Raw genomic sequence first — 14,707 nt, forward strand, 5'->3', positions numbered from 1 at the left:
CTTCCAATTTATTTATTTTTTTTAATGGATGGCTGAGGGCTTCATGCCATGATATAAAACCTTTTAGCTTCATGAGTCAGATACAGAAATACTGTCAGAAATTTCTTAGATCACCTATCCAACAAAACAAGAATTTGTGTATGCTTCAACACCTCTACTGCTCTCCCAACTTGCTTCTCCCTCTTTCCATGCTTTCATCACAATTGTCAGACAGGTACTGATCCCCAGCTTTGGTCCTTTAATCTTTCCATCAGTGTGAGGAAAGAAGGGGCTATTTAACGGGGCAGCCAGTGAATCTTCCAAGTGAGAAGGAACTTCCAGAGGGTTTAAAGTAGTGTAATTGGCTTCTGATCCCACCTGCCAGAAAAGCTCTTGGGCAGGCAGTAAGCAGAGTGTCTACTCATCCCCAAGAGGAAAGCGAGGAGGACTTAGCCTGATGTTGTCTGGGAAGCAAGGGAAGCAAGAGGTGGGTTGCCCTGCTGCTTCACTCTGGTGAGGAGCAGATGTTCAACCACATTTTGGTCTGGAGAGGCTGGTCACTGAGCCTGGCTTTTGCATAACCGAAAATCTCTTTAGCACAGGGTTGCAGGTGGCTTTTGGGAGAAAAAGATGAAATCCCGGTTTGGCTTAAGTGTTCCTGTTGCCAGGGCTGGTTCCATTTTGCTTTAGCTGATTGTCTTGTTCCAAAGTGAGGAGTCTCATGCATAATGTGGATTTTGATTTGATGAATGGCCCATTTTCCAGGTTAGCATGTGTTTTACCCAATAAAGACTATATCGTCTCACACATTAAGGGTCTGGGCTTGTACATCATGTCTATGTGATAATGCAATCCAGGAAATTATATATGAAAAAAAGTTCTGACATAGATGTACTTTCTAAAACCTATATTAAAAAAGCTATAATTTAGAAAAATAGTTCTTGCAATGTCATGTTAAGAATGAACAATTTTGAATAAAAAACTCAAAAAGGATAAATTTTGAGTGCTTGGCATTGTCAGACAAATACCATTCCTATAATCTTCATCAAAATCAATCTTACACAGATAGTAACAGTTGTGCCCTTGTTCTAATATAGTAGAGCCATTTTGTTAATTTCCCTGTATTTTGTGAGGTGCATGGAAAATACATTTTATGAGCAGGTGCTCTCTTACTTTATATAGGAAGTATTAAATTTGATACCACTTTCCTTTAATAAGACCAGATAATGGCACAAAATCTGAATCTATTATCACAAGGAAGAAAGTAACAAGGACAGAAAACGAAACAAATGTAATTTTTTCTTATTACGACATTCACATTTCAAACTTGTGGAGTGTCCGTGCTTTACTTTGTAATAACTACTCTGACTGCATAATACCAGGATAGAGATTGTTTAAAAAAATCACTGATAGCCTATTCAGGGCTGTGTCTTTGTGTGCTCATGGTAGCCCATCTCTTTAAGTAGGTTGAGTTGAACAACTACCCAGCAGGTGAAAAAATGTTCTGCTACTAGCATATTGCAATCTTTCATTAAATGGTTGCCAAATAATCCTATATAGTAGTGAGAAAGGAATGCATTTCTACCTGCTGGCAGATATCTTTACAAAGTGCAAGGTATCGGTATTGTGTGGATATAGGATGATGCCTGCAATGAAACTATGTGCATTTTCTCTGGTTTCCCCCTCTTCCCCAGCAGCTGTGATATGCTATGAAAATCAGCCAGCAGAACTAACGCAAAATACATAATAAACATGCAGGCAATGATTTTTTTTTTCCCTGTGCATACAATATCAGCCATTAGCCTGCAAGCAATGATGTTGCATTTGTATTTAGGGTAATTTTCACACTAATACGGCGTATACAAACCAGATCCCTCACCAGAGTGAAAGTGGGTTAACATCTGAGTTTATACAAGGAAAAGGATTCTGATATTTATCAGCAGATTTTGTTGTCAAAGTGACATAAATTTATGCTTTATATTTTTTTAATGGGAAAATAACAAAAATCCCTCAACCGTGGAAGTGAATGAAAGTTTTGTGAAATTAAAAAAAAAACAAAAACAAAAACAAAACGAGTGTGGTTTGTACATAAAATTTACTGCTATATACCAACAGTTTCTTCTCCATTTATGCATGAGAGATGCTACTTGGTAAGGTCTTTTAAATTCCTAAGAAGAAATAATAAAAAAATTGTATTAATGTAAATGATAAAAGATATAATTTGCTCCTGGGATGCTTAAAATTTGTGCCATAGAGTGTATGGAATCCTCTACACAGTCTTTCTGTGTTTGTACTTTATTTCTCAATGGAGTGAATTGTTCCCGTCTTTGACAAGGTAAAGGCTGCAGGATGGCCCACAGAGATGGTTGAGAGCCAGATTTTGTCTCTCATAACCAAATAAAGCCTCTGAAGCATACCATCCCTGTTGAAAACAAGTCCCAGTGTTTTCACCCCACTACTTATTGATGCTGATGGAGCTGGAGCTTACACATGGGTAAAAATGCAACAAAAATGTTCCTCTTCATCTTTATATTAACAAAACTATCAGTGTCTGATCTCTCCAGGGTTGCAAAGAGAAGTGGGTTGCGCTGAAACGGTAGTAACCCTGATCCAGTTAGGCATATATCCAGGCATTCAAAACTGGTGTCTTCCTATAATGTAAAAAACAGGAATCAATTAAGAAATACAGGAAACAAAAAATCATTCCTGTGCTGAGAAGTTCATACATAAAATTTTACCCATTAGGAAATTTGGCTGAGTTATTACCTCTCAAAAAAAGAGCATTCATAATGGAAATTCTGACAGAGCCCTAACTACAGCTGTGTGAGTGGCACAGCTATAATTAACTCTGCCTTCAGACGCCTTCCATTAATATTTTAAGGATTTTTAATTAAAATAATTGTATTAGTTTATGAAAAATACTCTCTCCCTCAAGTTGTTTAATACAGAAAATATTCCAAACACACTCCTTTTTTTCTTTCTTTCTTACTTTTTTTTTTTTCCTTTTTTTTTTCCTTTTGCCTTCTAATCCTCATCTGCCAACAGGTTCCTCCTTCCCTTCATTGTCTTTTATTGTTAGATCCCCATAGTTTCTCCCCAGATCTTTAAATATGAAGATTTTCCCTTTCAATTTTGTGTCTTATATTTTGAAAGCTCTGTGGGGTAAAGCCCATATTTGTGGTCTCCGAATCATCCTGCCACTTGCTCAGAGCTCAGCCTGGTATCCAACCTGCGGGGCTCTGCAGCTGTCCATCCGTCTCTCCAGCAGCACGTGCCAGCTGTGCTTTGGGGCCACTGGCAGCCTGGGCATTTCTGGGCAAAAGTAATACCTCAAATTTGCTCCATAAAGCTTGGATAGCTCCAGGAGAGCTCTTTCTTTCTCAGTTCACTTGGTGGAGGAATCATCCCCAGCAGGGGTGACATTGGTGGTCTTGCTCCAGGACGCCCGCAGCCCTGGGAGCAAGCTCTCTCCTCTTCACTTCTCGTGGGCATGGTCCTAGGCTCATGAACCCTGCCAGAGGAGTTGATCTGCTAATAACAACCATGCAAAGATATTACTTGTGTTTTAAATATTTTGTGTTAATTTCATACCTGACATTCTATGAGAACCATTAGTTTTAGCTTGATATTTGCCATTTTTGCTAATTCAAATATGACCAGAATATGCATTTAATATTTCACTCATAAACAAGGCCTTCAAGAACTGCAACTAATCTTCTTTGGTGCAAACAAAACAAAGAGAAGCTATGAGAAGTGATATTTTGTGTTGGAAGAAAAGGTTCATGCAGCCAGGGTCTTCACAAAACTCTATATTCGACTTTTCAGTATATCACTAAAATGGTGCTAAAATAACATTACACTCCTGACATGTAGGTGGGCAAGTGAAATGGTCACAGGCACGTAATAAATTGCACCGGTTTATAATAAATCTATTTCTCATAGCTACAAACTGTACAATTTCTCATACAGATAATACTTCAGTGTATGATAATTTATTGGGAGACTACACTTCTGATACATAAAACTATTTGTACACAAGAAAAAGCCCAACATGAATAATTTAACCAACTACTACAAACTGGTATAAAGCAGAATCTGCCATCCAAAACAAATGAGACCCTAAGCAGATGCTTCTATTGACTTATACTTGAATTCATTTCATCCTTATTTTATTTCAAATCTACCTTTTTTATTTTTATTATTATTATTTTTTTTACTGTAATTCTCCGTCCAGAATATGACATGTGTAACTTCTGAGCAGGCTCATCATTTGAATAATCAGCCATTTAGTGACATGCCTAGTCCTGTTTAATGACTGAATCTGTAAAAGTATGACCTCAAGCACTGGTTAACTTTAAAATAGCTGTGCCCACTGCATGACATAGCCAACAGGAAGCCATTAGAGCTCCAGCAATTACCATTTACATCCATCGACGAAGTCCCTATTTTATTTTAATCTGCTTAAGTACATTTTCTGCACGAGGTTAAAATATAAATCCCTTCTCCTGAACAAGACTGGTTTTCTGGCTGACTTGAGAGCACAATTTACAACTGATTTAATTTGTTCTTCACAAACATTCCTAATGACATTACCCTGGTGCATATACTGACTGCCTCCTCTTATTCCATTAACTCCCAAATCGGGTTTAAAGACCATATTGATGCTAGATGTTATTATGGGTGATTATCAAAACAACAGACAATGGGGCAAAGTGTTTACTAACTGGTTTATATATAATTTCTGTAATAACTACAACAGATGGTAATGCTACAAACAATAAATCAAGCTTTTCACTGCTGAAATAAATTGGCAGCCTGCAGTACAGAAATGCTGTATGTAACTATATACAGATGCTTCAGTCATCAACTGTATTGTTCATCTTATTAGAAAATGGGTCTGTTACTGCTATTACAGGAAATCTTTCCATTTGCAATTACAAATGTATATTTTCAATTAAAATTGTTTTTAACTGCCAAACTGGTTTAAGTATACTTTAACCTTTAATTACAAATAGAGTTATCACGTACTGCCAAACTGGTTTGAGGCATTTGTTTGTGTCTGTGGAAGTTCCTCCTCAAATTGGGTTTCCACTCCATAAATATATTTCTGCCCTTCAAGAATCCTCTGGCCAAAAGGCATTTGCAGTAACTTTAGGAAGTTAATTCAATAGTAGCTGCGTAAAAGGATGCTTTATTCGACAGTGCTTAAAACAGTATCAAACCTGCAATTAATTCCATTCACTTTTGTTTGTAGCAATTTATCAAAACATTTGTCTCTGTACACCGCCTTCTTTCCAGGTCCTTTATGGTGAGCCGATTGCCTATTTCCATAGTCATGTCACCATCTCCTGGTGTTTTAGAGCTCCTGGGCCATCCGTTGGCAGTCCAAGGGAGGAAAGATCCCCCAGTTACTCTTCCAATGATTTTGTGATGGAAGCTTTTTTCCCCAAGTTGGGAACCACTGATAGCAAATTTTGGGGAGCTGCTGCAGTCTGTTATGAACTGTAGGAATGTTTGTCAATGCAGAAGAAGAAGAAATGAGAACGTCACTACAATTCCAAAAAATTAGTAGGATTTGTTAGTATCTTTCTCCTTTTTATGGCTCATTTGAATGGTCCTTCGCATTAAAGTAATGCCATGAAAAGAAGATGGAAATAGTGAATGCACAATGTTTTACAAGCAAGTTTGCAACTGTGGTTCTTCAAACCAACTGAGGCCTATGCTTTATAGGTGCCTAATTTACAATGATTTTTAGTCCATTTAGTCCATTTAGTCCATCCATTGCTCAGAGGGATTTTGAAAATTGCTCCAAGTACCTACTAACATCTCTAGGAATTTAATTCTCTTTACAAACATTGGTACTGTCCCATATTTATTACTCACAAACATTTGGTTTAGATTCTTCTCACTGATCTCCAGTGCATCCTTGTACAATAATATCCAAACATTCCAGCTCTGCACATGCATTTGAAGCCTTCATACTCTATGAAATCCTTTAAAAGCTGGGCTCTGAGGGTTATGGAAACATGATGCATCTCAAAGAAACCTGAGGTTTCAGGCCCCAAAGAGATGACAAAGGTAAAAACAAACCCAAAAGCTCATAAATAAAATATTTTTGATAAACCATCAAAACTGAATACCATTTTTATCAATGTCTTTTTGAGGTGAAATGTTCAATATTCAGAACCAAGACAGAATTTGTTTCCAAGAATCCTGGCAGAAGCCAAGCATCATGGTGGACAGGAGAGATCTGGAGATGTAGTGTTCGTATGTGTGCCACATTGTAAATATCAAAGAAGATACAGGCTTTAGCTGAAGAGTTTTTTTAAAAAGTCAGGCCATAAAAAGAAAAGAAGTAACAAAATCAGTGATACTGCTGATCCTGTATATAATTCTGATAAATTCTTATGGGTCTCAGAAAAGCAAAGTGCAGGAAATCCAATAAATGTTGTTCATATATTTCAAGCATTGTGTAAAAGAAGGGACACACAACAAGATGGAATAACATGTTTGTAAGAATATTCAAAATTAGTTGTAATGAATCTTTAGTGAGTGATCTGTGAACTGAAACATTTTTTTCCCCCACAATAATCACGTAATAATTTCAAGGAGTGAACGGATCCATGAAAATCATGATTGCTTTATGAGCAACTTAATAACAAGAAGATAATTGACATTCAAATTAACTTTTCAGGAGCAGTGAGAATAACAGATTAGGTCTTTTACATAATTTTTGTCCTACCTGTGATCTTCCTAATAATAACTGTACTTTGCTATAACTGTTGGCTTCAGTAGATGCTTCCATAAAAGAGGTAAAAATGCCCCTTCACTGACGGATCTATTTATAAGTATGAAGGAAGAGTTTTATTCCTAATTCTGATAGGGTGGGACAGAAGTGACACAAAGTGCCCCAAATTCAGTCTGGTTGCTGACAGATGTTAAATCCAGATTCCGTCTTCCTCAGCTCGTTTGCAATGAAAATGCCTTTGACTAAATGTCTTTGATAACTTCACCTTTTAAGGTTACTTTAGCAGGAGCCTTGTGGGTGGTGTCACTGTCATTGACTGCAGGTGACGTCTGTTCTGTGCAACTGCAGTGGAGGGAAAACATTGGACGGGGTGACTTTTCTTCTACATCTGGAGTAGTGAGGTGCTCAGGTCCAGATCTGAAGCTCACACAAGTATTGGGGGTCACCAAGATCTGGCTTGGAGCCTAGCAGAGAAATTTATAGGGCATCCCCTGCATTTCCTCCACTTGTGTAGGGTACAGAGGGGCAGCAGGGGCCACCATGTTGTCTGCTCTTGTACTAATCCATGGCTGAGACCATCACCAATCTGTATGTGCCCTTGTGTTGCCCCTACTGCAAGCTCAAGACACATCCCTGTTTGCCCTGGTTTAATTTCTCTCCTCTTTACCAAGTTGCCTGCTGAGAGTGACCTTGCTGCTGGAGGTTGCTGCTGCATGAGAGCATTTTTGTGTGACAGCGGCCTGCAAGATAACTCCCGCTAGGGAACATCAACATACAGTACAAAATGCTTCCTCTTCTGTCAGTTAGATGTATATATGCACTACTGCGTACAAATGCAACCAACATTGTAAATTATATCTGTAGTAGAAAATAAAAATTAAAAAATACATTCCCAGCATTATAAAGAAGTTTAATTAGAATCCTGCAAAGGTGCAATCTGATTATTTGCTAATTGCCCTTCCATATTTTTTCAGAGCCTAACAAAGCATCAGGGATACTAAAGAGCAAACAGTGCTTTAAGGCCACAGTACAATGTGACAACAGTGATAGATATGCTAATTTCTTCATTCACTCCACTTCACTTCTTTTATTCTTTCCAATTAAAGCAAATGCTACTGAAACTGTAATTAAGCTAGTGCCGTAGCCCTGATTGCCTGCTGTTTTAATGAAACCCTATTGATTTTTCTTTTATTTCTAATGGCCACACATTGCGTTCAATGGTCAAACACATGGATGTTACAATGTGCGGCCAAACTTAATTTTTGTTCTCTAGAGGGGTGGCCTTATCAGGAAGAATATCAAAAGAGCTATTTGTGTGGGGTCCCTATAGTTTTTCCTCTGTCTGCCTGAAGAGATGCACTTTGAGCAAACATATTACCATCAAAAAGAAATGAGCTACATTTTTTAGAGAATAAAATTTACCATTATTCTGCTGCAGTTCCCATAAATTGCACACAGATTTGTCATATTCATGATTCTCAGTATACTTTTAAGTTTTATTAAAACAAAATAAAACAAAACAAAACAAAACAAACCACAGAAAACAAACAACAACAACAAAACAGCCTACCTAGAAGAGGAATTGGAGAACATTATATTATCTCCACAAGACAATATAAATCAAATTAGACTGGCAATTTAAGATGTAACTGTCCATGAACACTTTCCAATCTGATGATAATTTTATGGAAGAATTAATTTTCACCAGGAAATTTCATGGTACTATTTTCTGGTTTGCCTGGAAATAGTGAAAGAGATAAGGAAAAGAAAAATTATTTCCAAATCCCATAAAACAGGTAGTATACCTATACATTTATTAGTTACCAATTAGATTATTCAGCTAGGGAATTAGGTATTTAGCAGGGTATAGCTTTATGGTGACTTCATATTCATACTTAGGAGTCAGTATGTACAAATCAGCGTGCTGGAAGAAGACACTCTCACCATGAATGAACCCACCCAGCCTGTTGGAACACACAGCTGCAGAAATTCTCTGTGTGTACTAGATACATCTACAGGAAGATCAAAAATTTTAATTCACAAAACATGAATATATTTCTGTTTTGCTTGAGGAAAATAAATGATAGTAAGAAACCGTGTTTTCCTACCATTTCTTATCTAAAAATATTTCTCTTATGACTGCTGTGGAAGATAATCTATAATCACATTCAGGATACACAAAGTCAGCAGTCAGTTTAGCAAATGCACAAAATACATATGAGCTACAGCCCTGATTGATCCTGTGCATGCTGAAAGACATTTTTTTCCCCACATTTGTTCTACTTTAATCCAACATCCATATTTTTCTTGGACTATGGTCCCAGTTTGCCACTTGTACAGGGAAAGCTGCACCCTCTCTGCAATTCTTTAATCAGCATTTCTAAATCACAAAATACATGTGACAATAATGGCACTCTGTGGAGGAAGCATCTAATCATGATAAGTGACAAGTTGGGATATAGCTTATTTCACAAATAGAATGGGACTGTATGTGTCCTGGGTGCGTGAAACTGGTCTTTGAGCATAGATCTATTTTGGTCCAGTTCTCAGTAAATTTTTGACACATTATAGAGAAACATTTTTCCAGTGTCCTAGGTGCTCATCTTGCAGTCCCATCTGCATGAGCACACCCTTATGCTTGCCAAGAATCACAGTGAAAGCCTCCATGGTGTTTCCTTTATGTACCACCATGTAGGATCACAGTCAAGGACAAAAATTACTTTGGCCCTAAAACTACGAAATCTGACCTTGAGAACCTATGGCTTGGCTCAAGTGAGGCTTTATTATTTTCTCTACTCTTCACATGCATGACCAATGGATCCTGATCCATTGGAATGGATGTCCATGGAATGGCTATCTTTATTTTGAACAGGGACAGAGGTCCATGCCAGAATCCACTAATAAAATCTTCCTGATAGGTTCAATGGGAAATTAACTATAAATACTGTAGTAATATACATAAAAACATGGTAAAATCTGCATTAGAGTGATTTGTTAAAACAAACAAACAAACAAAAAACAAACAAACAAGAAAAACTTACAACATCCAAAAACCAGAAAGAACTTGAACAGCTGAATGTAACCTATATAGGATTTAGGATCAAGAAACAGATTTGGGCACAGCTCCTGTACCTTTTCCTTGCTTACTCCCTGCCCAGCCAATGTTCATCGTCCTTAGTTTACAACATCAGAATCATTTTCAATGTTCACACCAACATGGGGCTCCCATGAGGCTGACCCAACCACACAGTCACCGTAACCCCACAAGTAAAGTCTCCATGACAAGCACCAAAATCAGCAGGATGGGCTGGAGCAGTACCAGAAGAGTCTTTGACCCTACAAGTGGAGGTCAACCAACCCAAACTCAGCATGTGTGCAGGCACTGCCAATGTCTCCAGTGGGGTCACACATCTTGCACCCAGGGCAGTCACAGAGTTGAGAGAAATTATGCTCACTGGTCTGCCTTGGCTTGCCAGGTGTTTAGCTTTGCACATTGTATGAGAAATCTGCTCTCAGCACTAAGCTCACTTTCAGTAATTACAAAAAATATGCAGACTAAGAAGGCACTATAATTTTTGTTAATAGAGTTGCATTCCAAATTCTAGCTGCATCGTGCAGAAAGCTCAAATCTTTGCCACAGCCACAATACTAGCACGATTTAAGGTGAGTAAACAGCACATGTGCAACAGGAAGACGCATTACCATTTTCCCAACATTAACCAAGAAGTCCAGCCTGCCTTATTTCCCAGCCTTCGTAGCTACAGTTCTGAATCACCTTCTGTATGTGACCGCTGAATGCTAAATACACTTTTATTTTACCTGTAGGCACTAAATTTTTCAAAAGCCTCACATTGCTATTAGACTGCCAGCAAACCTGGAACATCAGCTCTTTTTAATTAGGTTTTCTAAGTATGATGTTCATTCAACAAGGGATAAATTCCCTTTAGTGGAAGTTGTGGGTTACACTTGGACTTGTTAGCTCAGGAGAAGTGAAAATAATAAATAAAATCTGTCAGGGAAAAGGTAACAGTAGGAATAGTAGAAAATAAGATATCATCATGTGACTACTCAGTCCTGTCAACTGTTACGCTAATCAGGACAGAATTAAAAACACATTTTCTCCCAAGATGTTTCACAGCCAAACCGGTTAAATACAGATTTTAACAAAATTGAAAGCATATTATACGGAGATTTGTGGTTTCCAGCTCTGTGAGTGAGTGCTGAAAGTGTGATAAAATAACAAAATTGCAGCCTAATAATCTATAGAATAATATTGTCAACTAATGGATTATAATAAAATAAAAGCTATTATTAAGGTAAAACATTATAACAAAAAAAAATCCAACTTTTATTTGTAGCACCTCCCCCTTAATGGTTTCAAGCATTTTGAAAGGTAATTTAAACAAGTACATTGTGTCCTTATTGAAACTGTTTCATCTCGCTAGCTGCTGAAAATGGCTTTAACCATCTCTCTGAACAAAAGCTTGCTAATAAGACAACAAAAAGCCTACAAAAGCACTGGCTCAGCATCACTGCAGAAAGGCAACTAAAGGCAGCCTGCAAATGGTCTGTTTCTTTTTTCTTGCATGTAATTAGATGAATTAAAAGGACAAAGTAGTTAATGTTACTGTTGTCCAAGGCCCCCGGTTCTTTTCATACCGTCCGCTCTAGACAAGAGCCCGTGGCTCTCGCTTCAGCAATGCGGTGAAGAATGTTGGCAATAAGTAAAATTAACAAGCTTAATCTGTGAAGAATCTGGTCTGAGTCATAGATGAAATGTATCTCTAGCAACGAAAGGCTAGTAATTCCTGGTCTCCTTTTATATGCCTAATAAAACTTACAATAAATTAACTGCATTTTAGTTTTCAGTGCCGGTTCTATTAATCAGGGCCGAGACGTGTAGTCAAGTTACAATAGAAAGAACTCAACTGGGTGCATTTCAGTTATGCAATTAGGGCCCATTGGCCTGGCTCTAATTAGGCCAGGGATGTTGATATTTCAAGTACTGTTTTATCATTAGGCTTCATTTCCTTGGAACATCCTCAATGACCAAGTAGTGAGAAGGGTGGAGGATATTATAAGCACAGGTCATCAGAAAGTCATTAATGGGAGATAGGAAGAGAGGGGCTGACATTAATACCTTGCCCTGTGAAATGTTGAGCATCTCTGGGAGACTCGAAGCCCCTTCATCTCCCAGAAAAATTGGTGGCACATGAGAGCGGCTAAGGACCTCCTCTGGAGATGACATTGCTCTCTGATTGTTACTGCTAGACTGGCATGCTAGACCTTGGGTCCCACAGAGAGGGGTGAGCAACCCTAGAGGATTGCTTTCCTTCCCCTTGCATGCTGCTGGGTCAAAACCAAAGAGAAATACCCATTTCTGGACAGTAATGGAGACAAGACATTGGATCTTGAGAAAGTTTTGTGAAGGTAATTCTGGTAACACCACTTGGTCATCCTCACGTTGCTTCCTTCAGGCAGAAGACACTCTCAGTTTTTGGCTCCACCACGGAGCCTGAGGATGACAAGGTGGAGGTGGCTCACCATCCCACAGTGCTGAGAACATGAAGTTTCTTCCATTTAGCACAGATTTGGTCATGGTCAAATCCAAACACTGAAGGTCAGATAAAACCAGGAAAAGAGAAAAAGAAGAGCCATTAGTCCTCAGTTGTGCATTTCTTGCCAAATGTTAGCTTAAATCTGTAACTCCAAACAATACTTTGCCTGTTTGTAAAATATGACTTTGTTTCATTATGAAAAAAGAAATTACATAATTAAATTCATTATATCCAATTACTATATGATTCATCTGGCAGCTTAATGAAGCTTCACATTATACTAACAAGATAAAGCAAAAGAATAACATTTTATGAGACTGCAGGCATTCTGTGTACAGCAGACTAGCTAGTTTATGAGCTATATACAGTGCATTTCCTAATAGTACATATTGTATTAGCTCTAGTAGGGAAGATATTGCCTGGTCCTGTGATATCTCACCCAACTCATTCTGAAATTTTGCTAAAACTCAAAGTTCAACTTTATTTTCTTTGTGTCCAGTCCTAGGCCTTTCTTCTGGGTTTTGCCAAATTTTATCCAAGAGGACCATATGATGCAGAGAGCAAGCTTAATAGGATCATAACAACAACAAAAAGTAGGCAACTCTACAGCTGTCAGAAGGCAACACATTTTGGATGTAAAAGAGCTGGGTTGGTTTTGAACCAGTGACCCAGAGGTGAATTACCTCAGTGTCTCCGTTGATAGGTATATAAATATTTTAAATACGATTTTGCAGAAGTGTAAAACTGCCTTTTCTTTCAAAGTACATTATCAGCCTACAGAAGTCTATCAATTCTGTCCTCCCAATAATTTATGATCTAATAAAAGGCTTCTGTCTTCGGAAAGACTGACAAAAAAACATAGTTTTATCTTTTGGGAATGAGATCTGTCAATATAGAGAAGTCTTATCTTTTAAATGTGTGTGTTAAACTATATGCAATGTTCACAGTTTTGAAATTAGCTGTTAACACAGGAAAGGGACAAATTAAAGACATTCAGTCTCCTTTTCCTCCCATGTATGAGTGCCCTTCAGCTTTTCTCATTACCATTTAGTATTTCTGGACAACTATTGATATTCAATGGGAATGTAAATGGGCTTGAAAATCATAAATTGTGAAAAATATGCTTTGGAGACATCAGAAAACTTTCAGAAAAAATGACATTTGCCTACATAGGAGAACAACAGGAGTTCTTTCACTTTGTTACTGAAGGATATGGCTGATGTCTCTTAAACTAGAAGCTTTGGCTAGTTACTAAGTGAAGTTTGTGGCTTCGGTCATCTCAACTGAGCAAACTTTGAAGACTCAGAAGAAACTGGAGCAATCGGTTCTAGCATAATGAAGAGATTCAGCTTTATTGCTACTGACAATTTACTCTAGTGAGTGTTTTGTATTTGTGTTTGCTAGCTACATTTGGAAATGGACACACTGAAAGCCATCAGTGAGGGATTTTAAAAATCTCTAAATCAAAATTTATCATGACAGAAAAACTGGAATAACTCCTGAGGCTATGCCTTCATCATTTCCTAATTTCTTTAATTAATATAAGCAAAACATATCTGCCTCTGGGCAAGTTTCAGTTTCAGTCAATTGTCTTCTTACCTTCTGTAAGTAGGAATTGCCTGGAAGCATAGGCACGTGGTGGAAATGACTGCAAATGAAAAAGAACTGAAATAAAGCACAATGATGGACAGTTGACAGCATATTATGTGCTCTGAACAGGAAATTTAGGTATTATCTGCACAGACAGTAAAAAGAACCAAAAACCCCTCCACCAGAATGGTAAACCCATTCTCATTACCCTTCTACTTGCAAGCCAGGTCTGACTTGAAAGCAAAGGGCTCTTCTGCCAATTTTGGAGACAAGCTCATAGAGAGACCTATTGGTTTGGCAAGCACCAAAAGGTAGGTGATCACCCAAGATGTAGCCTTGCTATCATGCTTTACCTCTGTCCTTAACCAGGTCCAACCATTTACTCCATTTTGAATTATTTCAGGTCTTCCCCATGCTGGGTGATGATGTTGAGCTCACCTCCATGGTCCCCATGACTTGCTGCTCGGTATGCAGTTGACAGCTGGTGGGGACAGTGCAAGACAGAACATGGCCACTGCCAGATGAAGGCTGGTTTGCTGAGGCCACACATGGAGATACTGGAGCAATCAAGCAGAGGGCTTGAACACATGGTTGCTGCAGTATCATCATAATTCTTTTCTCAGGCACATCAGAGCAGTTTGGCAGGTGATGGGTTGTTACAACATTCCTGCAAATCTGCTCTGTTATCCCCTCAAAGCCCCTGGAAGTGGGGAAGCTTCTGCGCCATTTGTCTTTTTTTTTTTTTTTCTTTTTTCTTTTTTTTCTTTTTTCTGGACTGAGAGCACCTTGGTTGGTTAAAATACGCCTGTGCAACACATATCAGTGCTAGATC

Source organism: Anser anser (assembly GCF_964211835.1).
Source record: "Anser anser genome assembly, chromosome: 7".
NCBI lineage: Eukaryota > Metazoa > Chordata > Aves > Anseriformes > Anatidae > Anser > Anser anser.